General features: G+C 41.9%; 1 pseudogene; it reads right to left on the bottom strand.

The window, feature by feature from the left end:
• Nucleotides 1–261: 261 nt before the first annotated feature.
• Nucleotides 262–27615, bottom strand: part of LOC148525463 (formyl peptide receptor 2-like) — a 38893-nt pseudogene continuing 11539 nt past the window's right edge.

Here is a 27615-nt window from a genome sequence, read left to right on the forward strand (position 1 = left end):
CTAACAATTATATGAGTCATATATCCAGGGTAGAATCTTCTCATTTGTATTCTCTCTTTATAGTTTAAAGAAGTTTCCACCTTCAGGTCCTATAACTGCAGTTATACATTTCCTCATACATTATATCCTAAATTATTTGCTTAGTTTTATATTTTTTCCTTTATTCACCTTCTATACAATATAACAGGATATATTTGGGGATTTATTTCCACACTAATTTGTACATGTGAATGTGGAACATAGAAGTGAGATCAATGTCTGTTAAACATCCCTATTAGATACAACTGCATTCAAATTGTCTCTTTCTTTTGAAGACTGATTAGAAATCTCATTTAGAGCACGTTCCAGCCTGGATGGTAAGGAATGTATTAAACTCTCTTTAAAGTCTTGGCCTATGAAGACATAGAGGATGGGATTAATGCAACTGTTGAAGTAAGCCAGGCAGACACAAAATACATTTACTGTATTATCTTTAAAATAATATTTGAGAGGCAGTGATATTAATGGCCAAGTGTAATACGGAAACCAACAGATAAAGAAACACATCACAATTGCAGTGATAATCCTGTATGGTCGCTGAGACTTAGTTGATCTTTTAACTTTTACAATTTAAAAAAATATTAGACAATAACACACTAGAATGACAGTGAAAGGGATCACAAATATAGTAACAAACCTGGTGATTTGCATATTGCTCATGTGAGCGGGTTGATAAAAAAGTGTTCCTTTTAGTGTACAGTCTGAATAATCCCAGTCTATGCTGTTAAAAATCACAATAGGAACACTTAAGAACAGACCCAAACCCTAAATTATTACTGAAGTGATGCGGGCCCATTTTGGGGGTTCTATGAATCTTAGACCAAATTGGCCACATTATCGATATACAGCGATCAATACTCATAGCAGCTAAAAAATTGACACTAGCACACATGGTTATATACAGGAAACCAGTACTGACTTCACATAACTTATAGTCAACACCTTCAAAATGCAAAGCCCAGTGAGCAATTTTCAAAGGGAGAATTGCACAGCAGAGGAAATCAGCTATGGCCAGATTGAGGAACCATACAGCACTGACTGTCTTCATCTTGAATCCAGCGATCCAGATAACTAAGCCGTTCCCTGGAATCCCCAAAACAAAAGTGATGCTGTAGAAAATGATTGATAGTATTTGATAGATTTGAACCTTTTCCAAATATTCTTTGATAACATAATGCATAATATTACTCAATGTCTGCAAGAAAATGCCTGGGAGATCATAGTTCACACTGGATGTTATCCTGAAAGCAGATTGGGGCACAGAGAGTGATATAGGGCCTGATTCAGACCCACTCGCGAGCGGCTGTCCGCTCGCAAGTGGGTCGATGGTCTGCACTGAGCATGCGCACGACGGAGGGAGCTCCGTCGTGCGCATGCGCCAGACACGACGAGCGAAGGACTTTCCTTCGCTCGTTGTGTCCGATCAAAGGGGGCGTGCTGTCAATGTTGATTGACAGCACGCCCCCTTTGGTGGGCGTGCCGGGGGCGTGCCTCCCTGACGGGGGCGTTCCCACGGGAACGCCTCCCGTCAGAAGCCGGCCCACTGACATCACTAGTGATGTCAGTGGGAGTGATTTTGGCTCTGATAGAGCCAAAATCACTCCGGAGCTTGCGGTTGAAAACCTCAACCGCAGGCTCCGGCTCGCAATTTCGATGGTCGCGATGGTCACGACCATCGCGGCCATCAAAATGCACGCTCGTATAGCCTGTGGGTGGTGACCCACAGCTATATGAGCGTCCAGGAGGACGCTCCATGAAAATGGAGCCCGGCCCTCATGCAGAGCGTGCGCTCTGCTCAGAGCGTACGGCTCTGAATGAGGGCCATAATTAGTTAGTACATTCTCAGTTTAAGTTAAAGTGAAAAAGTACCAGGTAAGAAAAATTATTCAGAAATCCCTCATTTCCATCACTTACATGTTACATATTATTTATCTAACACATTACATATTAGAGCTCCCAAATTTTAACATTAACATAATTCAAATTACATGTTGCAGAAATGTGTAAGAAATGAGCCATAGAAACTAGATTTTCTCAAACTTTGAAAAAGAAAAGAACATTGTAGATTCATAATAAAGAGCAAATGAATCCCACAATGACTAATGCTAGGATTGGTTACATTGAATCAACTGTTACTACAATGTAGATCTAACTGAGCTGCTGATAAATAGATGTTATATTCATGGCTGTAACTAGGAATGGGTGCCGCCGCTCAGTGTTCAGGGCTTTGTGGGAGGCACCATCGCTACCTCACGGCTTTTGCCTCTGGCTAGGAGGGTGTCTGGCATGGCACAGTGCAGTCAGGTTCATTGATGTATTGCTGTACACAGCTGTCCTTCTTTGGATGCCTCCAAACAGGCACCCTGCAGACTGTGCAGCCACTCAGAGTGTCCTCAGGACTCTTAGGGCAGTGCTGCACTTTCTAGTGCTGTACGCCGCGCCCCCTCTGCATGATGTCATCACATTATTGCAAACCGGGCAGCACAGGGTGCTCCGGGGCCCTGCTACGTCACTGGTTACATTTTTACACAGTTGTATTCTGCAAATCTGTTGGTTGCTCCTAACATTACTTGAAAATCCAGAGTGTTTAAAGGGAAACTGGTCATTGGGTCTGTATAGGCAGTGTCAAAAAAACCAAAGCCAGACTGTCCTTCTGGCACTTCAGGAAATGCTAGAAGGGCCGATGGCCTGATGGGCCCGTCCAACCACCTGAAGGCCTGGCCAGAGCTTCACCTCCAGGTGCTCTACTCAGCCAGCATACTATGGCTGGGGGTGCCATGAGGGCAATCCTTCAGTTATGTGCAGCATTTCCCTACTATGTGTGGCCACTCCCTGTGATACTTGGCCCTTTTCCTTGTGCTCAGCCACAAAAAATGCTGCGACCAATTCTTGGCCCCACTCTGATCCTGATTCAGAGATGAATGCAACTGCAAATCACACGCAGATCGAGCGATTGTTTGCCATTGCACATGTATATGCATCACAGTGCGCATGTGCGAAGGCAGCAGTGTGATCGCCCTGATTCAAGCAGACCACGGAGGCCCATTGCAGATTGATTGACAGGAAGTGATCTTTTGAGGGTGTTGACAGGGTGTTGTTAGTGAAATGCAGGCGTGCCTGGCCATTTGAACGCAGCAGTGGGCATCTTTATGCTCAGGTGATCTTTGCTAACATTTGAATATTTTTGCAACTGCGTTGCGTACGTAAACGCAGTTGCTATTGCATTAGGGTCCATCTCTGAATCAGGCTCTCTGTCCCTGGGTGAAACATTCAATTTAATGATTATGCAGAAAATTCTCAAAAAAAAAATTATAATCAATTAAAAGTAAGAAATACTTTCTGGAGGCATCAGATATAGGCCCGTATTCAATTTGAGGCGAAAAGTCCGGACTTTTTGCCTGCTGGACTTTTCATCAACATCTCCTGTTTTGCAGGCAAAAAAGTATCGCGCTTATCCCCGCTTATCCCCGTATTCAATTTGAAAGTACGCGAAAACTGAAACAGGCGAAAACTCCTTTCAGATTTGGGGAAATCAGCCTGACACCCCCAAAAGATGCACTTATATGGGGGATCACTATGAATACCCCAGAATAGCCTTGCTAAAGGTATGTGGGGTCTTTAAACGGTCTCAATAGGTGCTGTATAGCGTATTTGGGAAAGTGGTGAAGAATAGCATTTAGCAACTTTTTTGGGGAAAAATAATTAGTCCCATCAAATTTGGGGTACATGAAAATGGGTGCTAGCATATTTTAAAGTGGCTAATGTGAAGTTTTAAAAAATTTGAAAAATCCACCGGCCACAACCACCTGCAATCAAAAAAACCCCTGCCACATACTTGGGGACCCCCACTGAGTCTATTTCTCTAGATTAAAAGTTTGTCCCCCAACTGAAAGTACCTTTTTTGGGGTGTCTTAAGTACTTTTTGGAAATTTTTTGACACAGTTTCCCTTTAGGGGACTGTCTTAAGGCTGCACGGGGGTTCCCGCAATGTTGCACCCCAAAACCCCAATTCTGCAGTTTTTTATACCTGCTATTATTAGGCGAATCTTTTCTGCCAGGTCTTTTACATTGACTTTCCGCCTAGGCGAAAAGACTTTCAAATTGAATACGGAGTAAACTCAAAACAGGTGAAAATGACATCAGAGAAAAAGTATCGCCGATACAGACTTTTCGCTCCAAATTGAATACGGCCCATAGATGTTATTATTTTTTTTAAAGAAATCTCCATTACAATACAACAGCACAATGTATGTAGAAGATTCACATCAACACACAGCTATAAAGCCACAATCTGTGTCTTACCCTAACCACATAAAGGGTATATATTTCAAGACATTTGAAATTTTTTTTTAATGATATAGAGAAAGTAAAAAATGGTTACATTTGGAAATTACTTACTCTCACTAGACAAGGAAGAGAGGTCTTAATATACTGGAGAGCACTAATGTATTTGATGCAGTATGTGTTGTGCCCCTGAGTCAAGGGGCCCACACTGTACACACTGCACTCACTCAATATACTTACTTTGTGGCCACAATTCTGGGAAAATTGCTCTGGTGCATGTGCAGTCAAGAAATCAGGGGGAAAAAAATCACTGGTGTAATTTTACAAGAGACAGGGACATGTGCACCATGCCAGAGTGTTCACTGCACATATACAAGTACGTGGGGGAGGGCCTGCACAGAGATTACACACAGACTCCATTATTTTATAAAATACCTCTGGTGGAATTAAAGGCCTGATTCAGCTTGGATCGCTATTGTGATCATGGCTGTGATTACGCAAGCAGGGCCGCTGCAAAAATATGCTAAAAACTGCAGTCACAAAACACTTGCACAGCCAGCATAGAGACGCCCACTATAGCTATCTCACATCCGTCTTACATTGCAAATTTGCATGCACTTTGTAACATCAGGTACCATCAGAGCTTTACGCACAGTTACAGCAGGTTTGGCTTTACTCAGAAATGGCTGACCTCATCGCAGTGAGTACTCAAGCTGTACATGTCATCGCAATGGTTAATTTATGCACGCCCATGCAACAGTGTGCAATTGGACTGGCACGCCTGCGTTTCTCCAACCACTCCCCCTTCGCCACCCCCAAGCACTGACCATGCAGTGATAGCAGTGTTATCGCATGGCTATGTAACTCATGCAAACCACTGCGATATGTACGCATCCGCAGTCTGCACCATCGACCAATCTGTGTACACGGTCGCAAATTCAATCTGTAATTAATTAGGTCCTAAATCTAATAATATGTTTTAAATCCAGCAGTCAAAGGGGACAGAAAGTCCAACTAAACAGATTAATCAGATCTGACTATTCACTCAAAGCATCCAAATTCCACCAGTGATCACATACAGCACAGTGGAAACAAACACAATCTCCTTGCTGTCTAACTTTTCCATGTGGCAATTGGCGATTGGTCTGAGAATCAGTAAGACAACCAGACTCTGGAGAACAGCTGATACATGTCCTTTTACCACAAACTGCATATCCAACATGGCCGCTGGCTGCTTCTGAAGCAATAAAACTGTTTGCCATGAAGTAACTGCTGCCAGCCAGATGCATACATCTACAGCAGTGACATATAGTAAATGGCAACTGTGTAAAATTGAGGTCAATATAAGTATAAATCACTCATAATGGAAATATCTATTGCGTCTAACCCTCTGCTCCTACAATGTATTAAACCTGGGTCTAGTATTTTCCATCTTTTTGCCACATCAGAATCTGCTACGCTATGTAAATAGCAGAGACGTGCAGTCTGGTTCTCCTAAAAACTGAACACACCCAAACTTAGGGGTTCTGAGTGGAATAGAGAGCCTGATACAGCAAGGAATGCACAGGTTGCGGATGCATGCACCTGGCCGATGCAAGAATATTCTAATCAATGCATACGCACAGCAACCGCAGCATAGAATGAAGACACCCAGAACTATATAATTCTGCCCAATTCCCTTAACTCAAATGCTAAGTAGTCCCAAAGACAGTGTAAACATCAGTAACATTGAGTACCATCGAAACCATACCCACAATAGTGGTTGATCTTACCTCACGCAGGATCTTGGCCGCTTCCTGTGTGCATCAAGTTGTCTGACTGCATATGCCACTGTACTGCCTTAATTATGCATGCCCTTGTACCGGCGTTCAGATGCATGACACACCTGCGTTCGCCCGACCACCCTCAAATGGCACTTCCTTTCAATCAACATCCGAGGGGCCTCCGTGCACATTGTGTATGCCAAGCGAACACTTACCTGGGTACAGTGACTGGTTCGCACATGCGCATTGCATCTTATATGCTTGCGCAGACCGAAAAAATTGGCAGTGTGTGCGTGTTATCTCACTTGCGTTCCTTGCTGAGTCAGGCCCAGAGTCCTAGATCAGGTCACTTTTGGGGTTCTGAATAGAACCAAGTCCTCATTCGGGTCTGTTCTAAATTCTAAACTCCAATTTGAAAACCAGATCTCAGGTTTTGGATTGTATTTATTTTAAACAGGTCCAATTTACATGAATTGACCTATTTTTATCAATTTTAAAGAAATCAAAAAACCAAAACAGAAAATAACCAAAACACTTGAGGGTGGTTTTGCCAAAACCAAAACACAGGTGCCTGCACACATCTCTAGTAAATAGGTCATATCAATTCTTTAATAAATCTTGCAATGTGTATCTGCATATTTTTCAGAGGAAGTGAGGGGATAATTTCCAAGTCAGATTTGGAATTTTTTTATTTCAAATTCAATTTAAAATTGCAATTTCCATTATTTGTTCCAGAAACACATCATACATGTCATGGACTTAAAAATGGGTTGAGTATAGGATCCGGTCAGGATCAGAGGCATGTCATAGCATCATAGCACCCTCCCTGTACTGAATTGTGACAGTGGGGTATGACCAGTCTGAGGGGGAGCATTAAAGGGAAGAGAAACAAACAATCGATGGCAGTATAACGCTGGGGCATGGAGGTCTCATTGGGATATTGAATTCTTCAGCAATGCACTGACATCTGACTGTAAGGGAATATGATTTTTATCTACTTGAATAATTGATTTTAGTCAATAGAGGAGATTGTATTATATATTCTAATAATTTTACTTAAATTGACTAAATAAATGTGCAATAGTGTAATTCCACAGGGTGCCGAGCTTATTACTGCAATTACTGCCCCAAACAGCTTTCACTGGAGTGAGATCACCTATTGGAAGCTCCATTCTCAGCTATGCTCCTAATTAGCAAATATAAATTGCACCTATATTATGTGAGTATTACTAACCATGTCATGTTCTATCTACCACCATTATTACTATTATTATTACTATTATTATTATTTCAGGTCTCCTAATATTTTTAAAAGACCTTGCAAATAACACTGTGTGGTCATGTCTGGGAACACCTCATTACTTTATATATCAAAGTAAAGTGACTTTTTTATCTCATACTCTGTAATTGAAGTTTTCCTATAGTTTAGAACCTTACCTCAGATGTGTCACTTCTAAGTCCATTGAAGCACAAAAAATGAATGAGGAAAAAAAAATAAACAACACTTTTGCAGCGCCACATACTGTATCGCTAGGGAGGGGGGCGCTGTGAGCCCCTCAGCCTGACGTAAAGCCAGAGAGGGGTGCGATCAGTGTGATCGCTCCCCCACACAGGCATAGGAAGCTGCTGTTCAGCAGCTGTAAGCAGTTTCCCATTGAAGCCAAGCACTACTGTGTGGGTGGGAGGAGGGAGGGATGTGTTGCTTCCTCAGGAAGCCCGAGCCCGGGTAAATAGTGCCCACTCCTCCCCTTCTTGGGCGCTCCTGCTCACACCATAGTACATAGGGTGAGTTCTGAAAATGCCCGGGGCATCATTCAGGATTGTCCTTGATCCTGAATAGGATCAATTGAAGCAAAAGTTAATTCTTTCTTTCACAGCTCACAATATTGTTTTCACAATTATTGGCCAAAGGCTGCAGTGAGCTGGCTGGTTACTAAACAACAGATCAGTGCCACAGACATCGTAGTTTTAAGCACCAAACAACAGTGGTAGAAATGAAAGGTAGTTCAAGATGGAATTGTCCTTGGGTCCTCCCACTCACCCTTATGTTGGATATTATAAAGAACATGCATACTATAACAAACAAAGCACTTCAGCGACAGGGACTGCCACTTTTGTGGCTGAATTGCTTGGTTTGTTTGGGTTCTCCACATAACAAGCTACCAATCAGCTTAAGGCAACAGCTCTACAGTGGCAAGATGTCACCATCATTGCTGTCCTCACCCTCAGTGTGTACATCATCCTCACACAATATTAATTCTTCCCTGCTGGAATCCACCATTACAGAAATCTCTGTACTGTAACATAATTGCTGGGAAAGGTCTTCCTCATGGAATTTCCAGTTCATTTTGATGAACATGATCTTTTCAATATTTTAAGGAAGTAGCCTCATATGCTTTTCGCTCACAAGGTTACCAGCTGTGCTGAAAACTCTCTCCAAGTACACACTGGAGGGTGGGCAGCTTAAGTGATGCAAAGCCTCCAAATTGCATTTTTTTTTCCTTCCAGTACTCAAAGGGACTTTATGACATGTCTATTTGTATGGTAATCCTCCACCATTCTTTGGATGGTAAATTTATCAGATGGAGTTAGATGGAGTAGATGTGTCACTAATGTTGGGCAATTATTTTAGACCCTACCAGATGTCAAAATGTTGAGTTGACTTATCTGCATCACCACTGGGTCTTTTGGGAAAGCTGATTTTTTGTCTGGTTGCTGCTAAGGAGGAAACTTAGGGGTCAATCCAATTAGGTGTGAATGGTGAGGTGTGAGTTGCTATTTTCACTTTGAATTCACATAGTGAATTAATTTTGCTATTCAATTAACAACTCGCACTGAATTAGTCATACTGCATTCACAACTTTCCACTCGCACCTCCCTGAAGGTGAGATATGGAAAGGAAAATCTTTATATGAAGGTTAAAATGTGAGAACACCATGATGAACCCCTTGGACACTTCACTTAATGACTAATTAGGCAGTTGGAAGTTTCCAATTAGCTTAATTAGTCCAATAATTACATGACATTTTTTGGGCTAAAACAAATGCCCTCAAATTACCTCAAAATCAACTTATTTGTTAGTTTAGGCACCCCAAAGTTAATAACAATATTTTTTTAGCTGAAAAAATAATTGTTTTTATAATTTTATTTTTTTTCAAGGTGCCCTCACAGAACCTCAAAATCACCCTTTTTCTTTCTTTTTATTTGCATCTTTCATTTGAGATTAAACAAAAATTTTTTGTTTTTTTATGATTTTCTTGCATTACAAAAAAAAACACAAAACAGCCATTTAACACCATTTAAAAACCTTCAGTACCTCCGTAATGTTCATAAACAGCCTTCTATGCAGTCCTGCTAATTAAATTATCCATTTTGGGGGTCCATGATGGTCTCTTTAATGCATTTCTCAAAAATCTCAGTTAGCTGTCAATTCGCACCCCACAGCTGCGAGTTGGCAAATAGGCATTTTTAATTGGATTGGAGAATTCTCAGGAGTGAGCTTCACTGTAAAGTGTTTAAGTTTCAAGAAACAAACTCTCTACTCGCCATTTGCACCTAATTGGAATGAGCACTTAAAGAGGAGACATCGTAGTGCCATGTGTCACTTGAGCTGCCAACTTGCTCACCATGAGCTCTTTGCATTTTTTAAGATCTGGGTCAGTTGGAAAGAAAGACACAGCATATGACTTAAACCTAGGATCAAACACGGTTGCTAAAATGTATTTATTAAATTTCAAGATATTGGCCACCCGTGGATCCTGGAAAAATAAATAAAAGACCTGATTTACAAGTCTGTCATACTTTGCCAATTTGTTTTGTTTAATCTCCTCCTTCAATTTATCAAGCTGATTTTCCAAAAGCATAATTAGGGGAATCACCTTACTCAAGCTAGCAGTGTCAGCACTCACTTCATATGTGGCTACTGCAAATGATTTGAGCACCTTGCACAAGACAGAAAGTACTCTCCACTGTGCTGGCCTAAGGTACATTTGCCCTCCTCTCCCAGTGTCATGGCTTGCTGTATAGCTATGTATGGCTTTTTGCTGTTCCTCCATCCGCTGGAGCATATATATAGGGTGGAGTTCCACCTTGTTACCACCTCTTGCTTCAGTTGATGGCAGGGCAGATTAAACTGTTCTTGCAGGTGCTGCAATTTCCCGCATGCTGTTACTGAATGCCAAAAATGTCCCAAAATTTTTTGAACCACAGACAGCATCTCCTATACGCCCCTGTCATCTTTTAAAAAAGCCTGCACCACTAAGTTGATGATGTGAGCAAAACAGGGGATGTGTTGAAATTCACTCAGCTGTAATGCTTTCACAATATTTGTGACATGATCAGAAATCACAAATCCAGAGTCCAAGTGGGGTAAGCCATGATTCTATGATATTTCTTAGTTTTTCTAAGAGGTTGTCAGTGGCATGATTCTTACTGAATCCAGTGATACACAGAGAAACAAGCCTTTGAATGAGCTGGCGTTGTTTGTTAGATACTTCTTCTGCTGCTGCTGAAGGCGATTCACCCAACCAGAGGACTGTCACAGTCATGTAATCTTTAGTTTGCCCACTACCACTTGTCCACATATCTGTGGTTAAGTGTACAGTTGCTACAATGGCATTTTGTAGGCCAATAATTAGGTTTTTTTTATGTCCTAGTACAGCCGAGGAATGGCTTTTCAGGAAAATTTAAACCAAGATGGAATTTGGTACCGCGGACACAGGACCTCAATTAACTGTGTAAAACCCACTGCATAAATTGTGCATATTAAACACAGATCTAATACTAGCAAAGCCATCATGATGTCAGTGCTCTGCTGTGCGACTGGGTGAGAGCTGTCTTACTTGCTTTCCCTTGCAAAGGATTGTTTAACAGTCAATTGTTTTGTTAGACTACTACTAGTTGCCTTCTTGGTCCACTTCTGGGATGAAGATCCACCCCAGCAGTAGCAGCAGCAGACCTAGCATTCAAGGATTCTTCTGAGGAGTCCTGGAAAGGGGTGAAGTCACCTAGCAATAATAAATTGGATTCCATACTACCTCTGATCATTACTGAGGATATTGCAGATAAAGGTTTTGGTGGCAGAGATTGCAGTTACTGGGATCTAGTAGAGAGAGGGAACTAGCTGATGCTGGACTGCTTGTTATTATTGTTTCAACACCAGTTTATCATGTTATCAAATACTTGTCATGAGCTCACTGCAGATAATGTAATAGCGTGGAGGTTCCTAGATGCTTAACATCCCTACCTCTACTAACTGTGGTTCCACAAAGGCTATAGATGGCTTGACAAATGTTTTTAGGATTTGGGAAAACATCATTCCACACATAAGAGGTGAATTTGTTGGTCCTATGCCCAGACATGACAATGACCTTCTTCTTATCATGACCAATAGCTGCTTCCACTAGTGCCTGACTTATACAAACAATATTCTTATCCTCAACATCCTCATTAGTGCCAACATTAGTTGTACACAAATATCTCCTTATCTTCTTGCAATTCCACATTGGCATGTTCAATTTCTATGTTATCAGCAATTATTATGCTGTTCATTCCCACAAATACAGAATCAACAGAAACTGTGAAAGGCAGCTTCTATAAAAGGTGAGGCTCACACATTGAACTCATAGACACAGTTATGGGTACATTTACTATAGTGAGAGTTTTTAGAAGTGAGTTTAAAAGTGATGTTGCCCATAGCAACCAATCACTTCTAGAAGGTGCTAGTTAAAAGTTCAGTAGAATCTGATTGGTTGCTATGGGCAACATCACTGTTAAAACTCACTTCTAAAAGCTCTCACTTTAGTAATTTTACCCCTTAGACTCTCCTCAGTGATTTGTGACATTTGTCTTTCTAAAAGCACAGTTTGATCTACTGCCTTAGTGGTGTTAATTTTTTTACACATCTTCTTATGTTTAAGTGAAAAAGTCTTTCATTGTCATGAGAGGCAGAAGATGCCTCATTGACAGTTACAGAACCACCACTTAGAAGTAAAGGCCAAGGCCTGACCCTTCCCTGCCACTTTGTGTGGTGAATGGTATGTTGCCAATTTTCTGTTTTTCTACACTAACCTTTAGAGGTGTTTTTGGCTTTACCCCTATATAATCTCAATTTTTTTTTATTTCAGATACGCTGATTATTTAAAACCTCTATGCCCTTGAGTATCAGCTTTAAATGATAGGGAAGGACTAGTATCATCATCATGACTGGTTGCAGCAGCTGCAGTGCTAGCATTTGCTTGCTGCTTCTGCTCTTCTCTCAGTTGGTTGTCGTGATCCATATTGATGAAAACACTCAAGTTGTACAAAAACTACTTACTAGTATTTTGTATTTACTAATCACCACTCAGAGTGGAGTCACAGTACTTGTGTGTTACAGAAACACAGTGTGGTATGCCCAGCTGAGTCACAGTACTTGTACACACAGTGGGCTATGGCCCAAGGAGTCACATTGCTTGTATATACAGTGGAGTATGGCCCAAGGAGTCCCCAGTGCTTGTATACACAGTGGAGTCTGGTCCAAGGAGTCACACTGCTTGCATACACAGTGGAGTTTGGCCCATGGAGTCACTGTGCTTGTATACACAGTGGGATATGACCAAATGAGTCACAGTGCTTGCATACACTGTGGGGTATAGCCAACATTGAGTGCTTATATACAGAGTGGGGTACAGCCAACAAAGTCACCGTACTTGTATACACAGTGGGCTACGGGCCAAAGAGTCACAGTGCTTGCATACACAGTGCGCTATGCAGGGCCAGCAACATCTTGGGACAAGGTACACTGATGTTTCTGGGTGCCCCATCTTCTCACCACCACCCATGATCCCATACATACCTCCCCTGCATGTGAGATATGTGAAGCATGATAATGTTAACTGAAAGATATGCTAACCTTTAAATAAAGTAAAAATACACTATATCTTACAACACTGTCACTGATTATGCAGGCTGTATTTCTTGTCTGCAGTCTCTTCCATGGTCTTCTTGATGTCAGTGCTTTGGTTTCCACAGGTGTAGGAGGGATGGTGTCTTCAGTCAACCATCCTCAGTCATCCACCCCTTATCACCTTCCTCAAATTCAACTTCTCATCACTATCCTCAGCCCAAAAGGTCATCATCACCTTCCTCAGCCTCAGACCCTCATCACCATTCTCAGCCCAAAAGCTACTCATAGCCTTCCTCAGCCTCAGACCCTCATTACCATCCTCAAAACTCAGCACCTTCATCAGACCACCATCACCTTCCTTAGCCACCAAAACCCTTCACCTTTCCCCAGACTTAATTCCATGACTCCTATCACCTTCCCCACCCCTTAGTTCCACTACTCCTAAGAACATCCCAGCCCTTAGTCACATGACTCCTATCACCTTCTCTAGCCCTTAGTCTCACTCCCATGACTCCCATCACCTTCCCCAGCCCTCAGCCCCTTTTATCTTCTTCAGTTCCTAACCTCCTTCACTTTCTTCAGCCCTCAACCCCTGCCCCCTTCCCCTCTCCACAAAAGCCTATCTGACAGGCAAGGACAATGTGCAGCAGCATGACCTATGCCATCATGCTGTCACATTGCTGGAGGTCATGTTCAGCCCGGGCCACATATGAGCCACTTTGAAGAGCCCAGTGCTGCTTGGGCCAGACTACAAGGAACCTGGGTGGCAGGTACCAGCGACCATGGTGCACTGGCTAGAGCTATCTGCCAGATAGAACTTTCTGCCATCTGCAGCCAGCTTTGTGCCTTTTTGGACATTGGTGTCCCACTGGACATCAGGGCCCAGTCTGAGTGTACCCATAGTCCCCCCCTGTCACTGGGCTTGGGGCTATGGCCCAAGGAGTCACAGTGCTTGTATACACAGTGGAGTACAGCCAACAGAGTCACAGTGCTTGTATACACAGTGGGGTATGACCCAAGGAGTCACAGTGCTAGTATACACATTGGAGTATTGCCCAAGGAGTCACAGCGCTTCAATAAACAGTGGGGTATGGCCAACAGAGTTATTATACTTGGATGCACAGTGGGATATGTCCCAAGGAGTCACAGCGCTAGTATTCACAGTGGGGTATGGCCAAATGAGTCACAATGCTTGTATACACAGTGGGTATGGCCAACAGAGTCACATTACTTGTACACACAGTGGGATATGGCCAAAAGAATTACAGTACTTGTATACACAGTGGGCTATGGCCCAATGGGACACAGTGCTTGTATACACAGTGAGGTATGGCCAACAAAGTCGCAGTAATTGTATACACATTGGGCTATGCACAACAGAGTCACAGTGCTTGTACACACAGTGGGGTATGGCCCAAGATGGTTACAGTGCTTGTATACACAGTGGGGTATGGCCCAAGAGGGTTACAGTGCTTGTTGACACAGTGGGGTATGGCCCAAGATGGTTATGGTGCTTGTATCCACAGTGGGGTTTGGCCAACAGAGTCACAGTACTTGTATACACAGTGGGTATGGCCAACAGAGTCACATTACTTGTACACACAGTGGGATATGGCCAAAAGAATTACAGTACTTGTATACACAGTGGGCTATGGCCCAATGGGACACAGTGCTTGTATACACAGTGAGGTATGGCCAACAAAGTCGCAGTAATTGTATACACATTGGGCTATGCACAACAGAGTCACAGTGCTTGTACACACAGTGGGGTATGGCCCAAAATGTTTACAGTGCTTGTATACACAGTGGGGTATGGTCCAAGAGAGTTACAGTGCTTGTATACACAGTGGGGTATGGCCAAAGAGGGTTACAGTGATTGTATACACAGTGGGGTATGGCCCAAGAGGGTTACAGTGCTTGTTGACACAGTGGGGTATGGCCCAAGATGGTTATGGTGCTTGTATCCACAGTGGGGTTTGGCCAACAGAGTCACAGTACTTGTATACACAGTGGGATATGGCCAACAGAGTCACATTACTTGTACACACAGTGGGATATGGCCAAAAGAATTACAGTACTTGTATACACAGTGGGCTATGGACCAATGGGACACAGTCCTTGTATACACAGTGGGGTATGGCCAACAAAGTCGCAGTAATTGTATACACATTGGGCTATGCACAACAGAGTCACAGTGCTTGTATACATAGTGGGGTATGGCCCAAGATGGTTACAGTACTTGTATACACAATGGGGTATGGTCCAAGAGAGTTACAGTGCTTGTATACACAGTGGGGTATGGCCAAAGAGGGTTACAGTGCTTGTATACACAGTGGGGTATGGCCCAAGAGGGTTATGGTGCTTGTATCCACAGTGGGATTTGGCCAACAGAGTCACAGTACTTGTATACACTGTAGGGTGCGGCCAACAGAGTAACAGTACTTGTATAAACAGTGGGGTATGGACCATGGAGTAACAGTGCATGTTTACAGAGTGGGGTGTGGCCCAAGGAGTCACAGTAATTGTATACACAGTGGGGTATGACCCAAGTAGTCACAGTAATTGTATACACAGTAGGCTACAGCTAAAAGAGTCACAATACTTGTATGCACAGTGGGGTATGGCCAAGAGAGTGACAATACTTGTATACACAATGGGGTATGGCCACCACAGTCACAGTACTTGCATGTACAGTGGGGTATGGCCAAAAGAGTTATGGTACTTGTATACACAGTGGGATATGGCCTAAGGTGTCACAGGGCTTGTATGCACAGTGGGGTATGGCCCAAGGAATAACAATGCTTGTATACACAGTGGGGTATGGTTAACAGACTTACAGTACTTGTATAGACAGTGTGCAACAGCCCAAGGAGACACAGTGCTTGTATACACAGTGGGGTATGGCCAAAAAAGTCACAGTAGTTGTATACACATTGGACTATGCACAACAGAGTCACAGTGCTTGTATGCTTAGTGGGGTACAGCCAATGGAGTAACAATGCTTGTATACACAGTGGGGTATGGCCAAAAGAGTCAAAGTTGTATACACAGTGGGGTACGGCCAACAGACTTACAGTACTTTTGTACACAGTGTGCAACAGCACAAGGAGATGCAATGCTTCTATACACAGTGGGGTATGGCCAAAAAGTCACAGTAATTGTATACACATTGGGCTACGCACAACAGAGTCACAGTGCTTGTATACACAGTGAGGTATGGCCCAAGACGGTTACAGTGCTTGTATCCACAGTGGGGTTCAGCAAACAGAGTCACAGTACTCGTACACACTGTAGGGTGAAGCCAACAGAGTAAAAGTACTTGTATACATAGTGGGGTATGGCCCAAGGAGTCACAGTAATTGTATACACAGTGTGGTATGGCCCAAGGAGTCACAGTAATTCTATACACAGTGGGGTATTGCCCAAGTAGTCACAGTAATTGTATACACAGTAGGCTACGGCCAATAGAGTCACAATATTTGTATAACATTGGGGTATGGCCAACTGAGTCACAGTAATTGTATACACAGTGGGATAAGGACAACAGAGTCAAAGTGTTTGTATACACAATGGGATATGCCCAACGAGTCACAGTAATTGTATACACAGTGGGCTACGGCCCAATGAGTCATGGTGCTTGTATACACAGTGGGATACAGCACATTTTAAACTTTTAACTTTCTTGAAAGTTTTATTTACTTTTTTCATTTATTTTTACTTTTTTAAACTTTTTAAAATATATATTTTTTACTTTTTTTACATTGGTGCAGATGGGCATGAGTACAGCACAGCATACATCAGCATATCTTGTACACACAGCCACTTATGAGTCTGTACAAAGCAACTTTAATCAGCAAACTACAGCACAACTTACATTAACATGCAGTTTGCCCCTACACACAGCCACTTTAATAGCACAGCCATTTGTGAGTCTGGACACAACCACATTATTCAGCAGAGTATAGTGCAGCATACACAGTGCCAGATTAATGTCCACATGGGCCTGGAGCTGAAATTCATGAAGGGCCTATTGCGTGCCGCTGCCACCCCGGGAGATTTATGGTTAGGCACTCCTAAGGGAGGGTTAGGGGGCGGGGACAGGGGAGGATAATAGTACTTACCTGCCTTAGTTGGGATATTCATCCTGTCGGGCATCCGCAGTCGGTATTTGAACTGGCTAAACAGCTGCTGGCATTTAAATACCATTCCGGGAACGAGATAGTGTGTGCAGAACACGCTATCTGACCATTGCAGGAGCATTTGAAGATGTTTATTGGCTAGCCCTCCTGCATATACACTAATTATTGGCCCGATCAATGTTTCAGTCCTCTGGAGGGTTCTTGGTAAAAGTCCACAGAGGACTGAAATGTTGATCATAGACCTTTGATGTCTCAATCATGGCGAAAGTGAGTGCCACCGTTTCTGACTGTATACAGTGCCAATCTAGAGGTGTGCGCTGTTTGCAGCACCGTCGCCCTTGACACTGGCAAACAGGTTGCTTGGAACAGCATCCTGCTGCCAGTATCGCTGATGCAGTGCTGCTCAGACAGACACCCTGCAGTCTGTGCAGCATCCTCAGGGCACTCTCGGCAGTGCTGCACTTTACACTTCCAGGTGATGACACTCCCGCACCCCTGTGCGATGACATGACGTCATGCACTTAGGGGACAGGACCAGTAATCTGCCAGGCCGCTTACTGTGTGTGTGTATATATATATAATATAGCAGTCGAACGGACGGCACTCTGAACAGCTTGTATAAAGCACACTAAAATCCATTTACATTTTAAATATTTCAGAACCTGTTTTCATACTTTTGTGAGGGATTACAGAGAGAATGAGTGCAGGTTCTGCAATTTTGATACCGAATTTTACTGTTATATACAAGCCGACCTGAGTGCAGCCCATTCGACTGCTACATGGTCCACTCCCTTCACAGGCAAAAGGTAATTAGGAGGACACCAGGCACCATGGCACAATACTTTGCACAGGAGTGCCGGCCTACATATATATATATATATATATATATATATATACACACACACACAGTGCCGTAGCAGGACGGCAGTGCACTCTGTGCTGTACTGCCACCCCTCTCACTCCCCCCACCGCCGCCTACTTCCCATATGTGCATGCCTTTTCACCCGGCTGTCGGGTGGAGGGCGGGATTTCTTTAGAATTGTGCTGCTCTGTCGCTTAGCACACCAGGAGGTCACTTCCTGCAGACCTCCAGAGCCCAGCAGGAAGAGGCCGATGACTTTGCAGGATTCTGCCCTGTGCGGAGGCACCGTCCGCACCACCCTCCGTAAGGTCCTATATACATATATATATTTTAAAGGTAAATAACAGGCGGTACTCCTGGACTAATAAATCACTTGTATTGAAAGTATGTCACACATAACTTCCAAAGTTTCCTGTTATTTACCTTTGTAGTCGCTTATGTAGAGGAGGTCACCTGGGCACTTTACAATAGGAGGAGATTGAGTGCTGGTCCATTACTTGATTAACTAACTAGATAGATAGATAGATAGATAGATAGATAGATAGATAGATAGATAGATAGATAGATAGATAGATAGATAGATAGATAGATAGATAGATTGATTTGGAAACATAAGTACACAGGGATCTAGAGTTACACTGACCTGCTGTGCTGAAAGTCCATCATGCTGTGCTCAGGGCTGCCTTCCCTCATGTGCTAGGCTACTGCATTCACAATGCTTTAGAGCAAGATGGCCAGGGGGTGGAGCTTCGGGTGACTAGGGGCGGAGCTTCAGCGGGTCCGAGGTGGGCGGGGCTTCAGCCGGCATGTGTGTGTGTCCACCAGCAGAGAGGAGAGGAGGACCAAGGGGGTGTGAGGGCTAAGATTCGGTCGGCCAGGAGGTGAGTGAGCTGGGCTGTTGGTTGTGACTGGGAAAAAAAAATGATTTTTTTTCCTGTCTGCACGGCTGTCAGTTTCCTATGGGCCTATTTTCAATGGGAGGCCTGGAGCTGTAGCTCCACCCGCCCCATTGATTATCCGGCCCTGAGCATACAGCAGTGTGCCCCATACACAGTCACTTAACAGCACAGCCAGCCACTTGTTGTGAGTCTGGACACAGCAGCTGCACAACCAATACAGCAGAGCAGTGCGCAGCATTCAGCAGCGTGCAAGTGAAATGGCGCTGAGTCCCGGTTGTTGCGCCTTATATGGAAACCAACTCTCGGTAAGAATCGAAGGTCGGGAGGATGACGATCGGCCTCGAAGTGGGATCCGAGTCAGGCTTGGCTCGGGTGGACACGGATCCCCAGTGTTCGGAGCGGTCGGGATTCCACAGAATCCGAACCGCTCATCTCTACTTTTTACATTTATGTTTCTGTATGTTTCTCCTGACTAAATTATTACATTACATATCTGTATGTAAATTGCTAATGTTAATAGATTATACTATTATCTATTTACATAATTATAAAACAGTACTGTGAAAAACTCTTGATTTGCACTTTAATGCAACTGCTGTCCTGCTGATGCTTCTAATTTCACTGCCCCCCTGTGTACAGTTGAGCCCCTTCAAACACTATTGTCTTGTCTATTAGATCCATATAGTGGGGAGGGGGCTATGCAGGTGCAGCTGATATGGAGTTGGGAGGGGATGGTGCTGAAAATGGAGTAACATACTTACTGATAGTCATCATCATATGTCCCATCATATAAGGTGAGATTTGAATCAGAAATGTTCATGTTGACTTTTCCCCTACAAACATATAAATACATATATAGTAAGAATTATGAAAGATGTAAATATTCATCAAACATAAAAAAAATACATTCTGTACTGTATATCTATGTGACATGTAGTATGATAAAAGGTCTATTTCCTATGTGAATATGCTACATGAAATGCACGACACTGACACCAAAGGTGATTCCCTGTTTAGTCTAAGTGAGCTGCCTTGATTCAGGTCTGTTTCCAGATGTACTGTATTGTAAAGACCCCTATACATCATTTTCTGTGTATAATTCCCACTAATATACAAATCCTAAATCAGTGACTATTAAAGGCAATATCTGTAGCAGCTTTCACTTTGAATAAAGAGCAGATGAGTAAATGTCACACCACATATTTATTGATTAATACATCAGATAGTACATCTGGTAAGTACACTGTAATGGTTTTCTTTTCACTTAACATACATTGTATATATAAGCTGGAATTTGTACTCTATTGAAGAGCAATAAAATTCAATGATGTAATGCACTTACTTTAGGATAAAAATGACATGGTAAGTTGAAGTGACACAAAATATAGGATCAAAACTGTAAGTACACATGAGAGTGATGTGGTAACACAAGAGATAATTGAACTGGTCTAATAAAACAGAGGAGATTATTAAAATTTTTATTATTAAAATACAGGATAGATAACAGAGAACCAAGCATACACTTAATATATTTTATGTTATAAAACAGCATTTAAATTTATCTAAAATTGATTTTACATTAACAAAAATCTAGAGTTGTGCCGGTTTTGTTCCCAGAGAACCGACAACAATCGAATTTAGGGGTTCTGAGTTCAAGTTTGGAATCAGTTTGGGGTACCAAGTCAAACCAAATCCCAGTTCAGGTCTTCCTGCAGTTCGGAACATGGATCTTAAAACAGAACTAGGGTTTTGGATTGCTGCTAACTGGTCAAAATTACAAAATTTTAGCTGTTTTTTATTTTAAAAAAATAACAGATCCAAAGCCAAAACCAAAACATGAAGATGAATCTGGATCCAAAACCAAAACATTGGGATCGGTGCATATCTCCTTCTGTGGACTAGCAGCCCTCTCACCACCTCCCATTCCATTCAACTTCCCATTCATCCAATTCTAAATTCTTACTTTAATCACTGTAAATGTTTTGCTTACTGTGTCCTGCTGGCCTCTATATAGCAAGTTCCTATATAGAAACAAGTAGATGTTGTGTGCTACCAGCCCCCAGTGGACATAAACTTAGACCCCAGCATGATAATGGGAGTCACTTTAATGTCTATCTTTTCTCCAGTCAATAAAATTGTGAGTTCCAGGTTTGTCTCCTTATCTGGCCAATGGCTTCTGTTTTCCTTTAAAAACTTTTTTATTTATAGAACTGAATCTCTATAGAGACATAACATTCAATCATTTTATTCTAAGCCACAAAACATTTCCCAACTCCTCTGTCCTGGCCCCTTTATATTTTGTCTCCCCTTATCTACTATACAGAGATGTCCTCATACACTATGGCTCAGGCCATGACATATAGCCCCTCTCACTATGTCAGGTCTGTGCGACTTTGCCACAGTGAGCGTTTTTTTTCTGTAGATGTTTGTTTTATTCTCACTTTCAACACAACTAGAAGCAAGAAAACTGCATTGCTACCATACACTGACCACTGGGGCTTGCAGTACTTGTATGTCTGTGTATGACTGGGTCTGAATCTGAGTAAAAAGGGTTCTGATAAAGGCATCCATGGTTGTGACTGCATTAATTCTTGGGTGAGTAACGTCACAGCCTTGCAAAGATGGTGCCCTGTGAGCAGGGCCGCCATCAGGGGGGGACTGCCAGTACTCGAGTCCCAGGCCCGGACACTGGCAGAATGGGAGGGGGCCCGATGCTGCTCGTGCAACTGCTGCATAGTCCCCCGCAGTGCCCGCACTACCCCCTTGAGTGAAAAGAGAGTGGGTCACTGCTACCAATATGAGAAACACGATTCCCCTACTTCCCTCTTCAGCTGGCTTGAAATGGGGGTGGAGCCAGTGTCAAGCCCTGCCCCCCAAACACCCACGAATCGCGTTGTTCCTTAGGAGTGGGGCCTAATAATGCAAGATGCCCGCCAACCATTAGCAACCAGCTGCTGTGCAGAAGTGTAAGTAATAAATATTTTTGTGTTTGTCTGTGTTAGTGTGTATATATGTGTATGTTCTGTATATGTCTATGTGTTAGTGTGTATATATGTGTATGTTCTGTATATGTCTATGTGTTAGTGTGTATATATGTGTATGTTCTGTATATGTCTATGTGTTAGTGTGTATATATGTGTATGTACTGTATATGTCTATGTGTTAGTGTGTATATATGTGTATGTACTGTATATGTCTATGTGTTAGTGTGTATATATGTGTATGTACTGTATATGTCTATGTGTTAGTGTGTATATATGTGTATGTACTGTATATGTCTCTGTGTTAGTGTGTATATATGTGTATGTACTGTATATGTCTGTGTTAGTGTGTATGTACTGTATATGTCTGTGTTAGTGTGTATATACTGTATATGTCTGTGTTAGTGTTTATGTACTGTATATGTCTGTTAGTGTGTATATATGTGTATGTACTGTATATGTCTGTGTTAGTGTGTATATATGTGTATATTCTGTATATGTCTGTGTTAGTGTGTATGTACTGTATATGTCTATGTGTTAGTGTGTATATATGTGTATGTACTGTATATGTCTGTGTTAGTGTGTATATATGTGTATATTCTGTATATGTCTGTGTTAGTGTGTATGTACTGTATATGTCTATGTGTTAGTGTGTATATATGTGTATGTACTGTATATGTCTATGTGTTAATGTGTATATATGTGTATGTAGTACTGTATATGTCTATGTGTTAGTGTGTATATATGTGTATGTACTGTATATGTCTATGTGTTAGTGTGTATATATGTGTATGTACTGTACATGTCTCTGTGTTAGTGTGTATATATGTGTATGTACTGTATATGTCTGTGTTAGTGTGTATATATGTGTATGTACTGTATATGTCTATGTTAGTTTGTATATATGTGTATGTACTGTATATGTCTGTGTTAGTGTGTATGTACTGTATATGTCAGTGTTAGTGTGTATATACTGTATATGTCTGTGTTAGTGTGTATGTACTGTATATGTCTGTTAGTGTGTATATATGTGTATGTACTGTATATGTCTGTGTTAGTGTGTATATATGTGTATATTCTGTATATGTCTGTGTTAGTGTGTATGTACTGTATATGTCTATGTGTTAGTGTGTATATATGTGTATGTACTGTATATGTCTGTGTTAGTGTGTATATATGTGTATATTCTGTATATGTCTGTGTTAGTGTGTATGTACTGTATATGTCTATGTGTTAGTGTGTATATATGTGTATGTACTGTATATGCCTATGTGTTAGTGTGTATATATGTGTATGTACTGTATATGTCTATGTGTTAGTGTGTATATATGTGTATGTACTGTATATGTCTATGTGTTAGTGTGTATATATGTGTATGTACTGTATATGTCTCTGTGTTAGTGTGTATATATGTGTATGTACTGTATATGTCTGTGTTAGTGTGTATATATGTGTATGTTCTGTATATGTCTGTGTTAGTGTGTATGTACTGTATATGTCTATGTGTTAGTGTGTATATATGTGTATGTACTGTATATGTCTATGTTAGTTTGTATATATGTGTATGTACTGTATATGTCTGTGTTAGTGTGTATGTACTGTATATGTCTGTGTTAGTGTGTATATACTGTATATGTCTGTGTTAGTGTGCATGTACTGTATATGTCTGTTAGTGTGTATATATGTGTATGTACTGTATATGTCTATGTTAGTGTGTATAAATGTGTATATTCTGTATATGTCTGTGTTAGTGTGTATGTACTGTATATGTCTATGTGTTAGTGTGTATATATGTGTATGTACTGTATATGTCTGTGTTAGTGTGTATATATGTGTATATTCTGTATATGTCTGTGTTAGTGTGTATGTACTGTATATGTCTATGTGTTAGTGTGTATATATGTGTATGTACTGTATATGTCTATGTTAGTTTGTATATATGTGTATGTACTGTATATGTCTGTGTTAGTGTGTATGTACTGTATATGTCTGTGTTAGTGTGTATATACTGTATATGTCTGTGTTAGTGTGTATGTACTGTATATGTCTGTTAGTGTGTATATATGTGTATGTACTGTATATGTCTGTGTTAGTGTGTATATATGTGTATATTCTGTATTTGTCTGTGTTAGTGTGTATGTACTGTATATGTCTATGTGTTAGTGTGTATATATGTGTATGTACTGTATATGTCTGTGTTAGTGTGTATATATGTGTATATTCTGTATATGTCTGTGTTAGTGTGTATGTACTGTATATGTCTCTGTGTTAGTGTGTATAAATGTGTATATACTGTATATGTCTCTGTGTTAGTGTGTATATATGTGTGTGTACTGTATATGTCTGTGTTAGTGTGTATATATGTGTATGTACTGTATATGTCTATGTGTTAGTGTGTATATATGTGTATGTACTGTATATGTCTATGTGTTAGTGTGTATATATGTGTATGTACTGTATATGTCTGTGTTAGTGTGTATATATGTGTATATTCTGTATATGTCTGTGTTAGTGTGTATGTACTGTATATGTCTATGTGTTAGTGTGTATATATGTGTATGTACTAGGGGTGTGCACCGGCCACTTTTTGTGTTTTGGTTATGGATCTGGATCTTTCTTCGTGTTTTGGATCTGGATTGGTTTTGCCAAAACCACCCTTCCGTGTTTTGGGTTCTGGGTTTTGTGTTTTGGATCTGTATTTTTTTGAAAAAAAGCATAAAAACAGCTAAAATCACAGAATTTGTAGGTTTTTCTGCTCCTATGCTATTATTAACCTCAATAACCTTAATTTCCACTCATTTCCAGTCTATTCTGAATACCTCAAACCTCACAATAGTGTTTTTATGTCCAAAAGGTTGCACCGAGGTAGCTGGATGACTATGCTAAGCGACACGAGTGGGCGGCACAAACACGTGACCCATCTAGGCGTGAAACTGCAGTGGCAGACAGGATGGCATTGAAAAACTAGGCCCCAAACTGTACATAATGCAAAGAAAAAAAAGAGGTGCAAGATGGAATTGTCCTTGGGCCCTCCCACCCACCCTTATGTTGTATAAACAGGACATGCACACTTTAACAAACCAATCATTTCAGCGCCAGGGTCTGCCACACAACTGTGGCTGAAATGATTGGTTCGTTTGGGCCCCCACAAAACAAGCTGGCAATTTATCTGTCCCTGCACAAACTGGCTCTACGGAGGCAAGATGTCATCCTCATCCTCCTCATCCACCGATTCCTCACCCTCTTCAGTGTGTACATCCTCATCCTCACAGAGTATTAATTCGTCCCTGCTGGAACCACAGGTCCCTCTGTACGTTATGGAGGCTGGTCTCCCTGGAAGAGTTGATAATTCATTTTATGAACATCATCTTCTCCACATTTTGTGGAAGCAACCTCCTACGCCTTTCGCTGACAAGGTTCCAGGCTGCACTAAACACTCTTTCGGAGTACACACTGGAGGGGGGGCAACTCAGGTAAAATAGAGCCAGTTTGTACAGGGACCTCCAAATTGCTTCTTTTTTCTGCCAGTACAGGTACGGACTGTCTGACATGCCTACTTGGATGCTGTCACCGATGTAATCCTTTAACAGACAGACGCACGCTTGTCGCTGCTGCTTTGAGGATTCAAGTGCGGCTACAGCCCACACAATTCACAAAGACAGAAAAAAATAAAGAATATTTTTATTGTTTGTGGAGCACACTTTGAGGGTTACACCACCCTTTAACAGACAGACGCACGCTTGTCGCGCTGCTTTGAGGATGCAAGTGCGGCTACAGCCCACACAATTCACAAAGACAGAAAAAAGAAGAAGAATATTTTTATTGTTTGTGTAGCACACTTTGAGGGTGTCACCACCCTTTAACAGACAGACGCACGCTTGTCGCTGCTGCTTTAAGGATGCAGGTGCGGCTACAGCCCACACAATTCACAAAGACAAAAAAGAAGAATATTTTTATTGTTTGTGTAGCACACTTTGAGGGTGTCACCACCCTTTAACAGACAGACGCACGCTTGTCGCTGCTGCTTTGAGGATGCAAGTGCGGCTACATCGCACACAAGTCACAAACACATTAAAAAATAGTTTTTTATTTTTTGGAGCACTTTGAGAGTTACACCACCCTTTAACAGACAGACGCACGCTTGTCGCTGCTGCTTTAAGGATGCAGGTGCGGCTACAGCCCACACATTTCACAAAGACAGAAAAAAAAAGAACAATATTTTAATTGTTTGTGTAGAACACTTTGAGGTGTCACCACCCTTTAACAGACAGACGCACGCTTGTCGCTGCTGCTTTAAGGATGCAGGTGCGGCTACAGCCCACACAATTCACATAGACAGAAAAAAGAAGTTGAATATTTTTATTTTTTGTGTAGCACACTTTGAGGGTGTCACCACCCTTTAACAGACAGACGCACGCTTGTCGCTGCTGCTTTAAGGATGCAGGTGCGGCTACAGCCCACACAATTCACATAGACAGAAAAAAGAAGAAGAATATTTTTATTGTTTGTGTAGCACACGTTGAGGGTGTCACCACCCTTTAACAGACAGACGCACGCTTGTCGCTGCTGCTTTAAGGATGCAGGTGCGGCTACAGCCCACACAATTCACATAGACAGAAAAAAGAAGAAGAATATTTTTATTGTTTGTGTAGCACACTTTGAGGGTGTCACCACCCTTTAACAGACAGACGCACACTTGTCGCTGCTGCTTTAAGGATGCAGGTGTGGCTACAGCCCACACATTTCACAAAGACCGAATAAAAAAGAACAATATTTTAATTGTTTGTGTAGCACACTTTGAGGGTGTCACCACCCTTTAACAGACAGACGCACGCTTGTCGCTGCTGCTTTAAGGATGCAGGTGCGGCTACAGCCCACACAATTCACATAGACAGAAAAAAGAAGAAGAATATTTTTATTGTTTGTGTAGCACACTTTGAGGGTGTCACCACCCTTTAACAGACAGACGCACGCTTGTCGCTGCTGCTTTAAGGATGCAGGTGCGGCTACAGCCCACACAATTCACATAGACAGAAAAAAGAAGAAGAATATTTTTATTGTTTGTGTAGCACACGTTGAGGGTGTCACCACCCTTTAACAGACAGACGCACGCTTGTCGCTGCTGCTTTAAGGATGCAGGTGCGGCTACAGCCCACACAATTCACATAGACAGAAAAAAGAAGAAGAATATTTTTATTGTTTGTGTAGCACACTTTGAGGGTGTCACCACCCTTTAACAGACAGACGCACACTTGTCGCTGCTGCTTTAAGGATGCAGGTGTGGCTACAGCCCACACATTTCACAAAGACCGAATAAAAAAGAACAATATTTTAATTGTTTGTGTAGCACACTTTGAGGGTGTCACCACCCTTTAACAGACAGACGCACGCTTGTCGCTGCTGCTTTAAGGATGCAGGTGCGGCTACAGCCCACACAATTCACATAGACAGAAAAAAGAAGAAGAATATTTTTATTGTTTGTGTAGCACACTTTGAGGGTGTCACCACCCTTTAACAGACAGACGCACGCTTGTCGCTGCTGCTTTAAGGATGCAGGTGCGGCTACAGCCCACACAATTCACAAAGACAGAAAAAAGAACAATATTTTAATTGTTTGTGTAGCACACTTTGAGGGTGTCACCACCCTTTAACAAACAGACGCACGCTTGTCGCTGCTGCTTTAAGGATGCAGGTGCGGCTACAGCCCACACAATTCACAAAGACAGAAAAAAGAAGAAGAATATTTTTATTGTTTGTGTAGC

The sequence above is a fragment of the Taudactylus pleione genome, unplaced genomic scaffold (assembly GCF_031769625.1).
Source record: "Taudactylus pleione unplaced genomic scaffold, aTauple2 ptg000108l, whole genome shotgun sequence".
In the NCBI taxonomy this organism is placed as follows: Eukaryota; Metazoa; Chordata; class Amphibia; order Anura; family Myobatrachidae; genus Taudactylus; species Taudactylus pleione.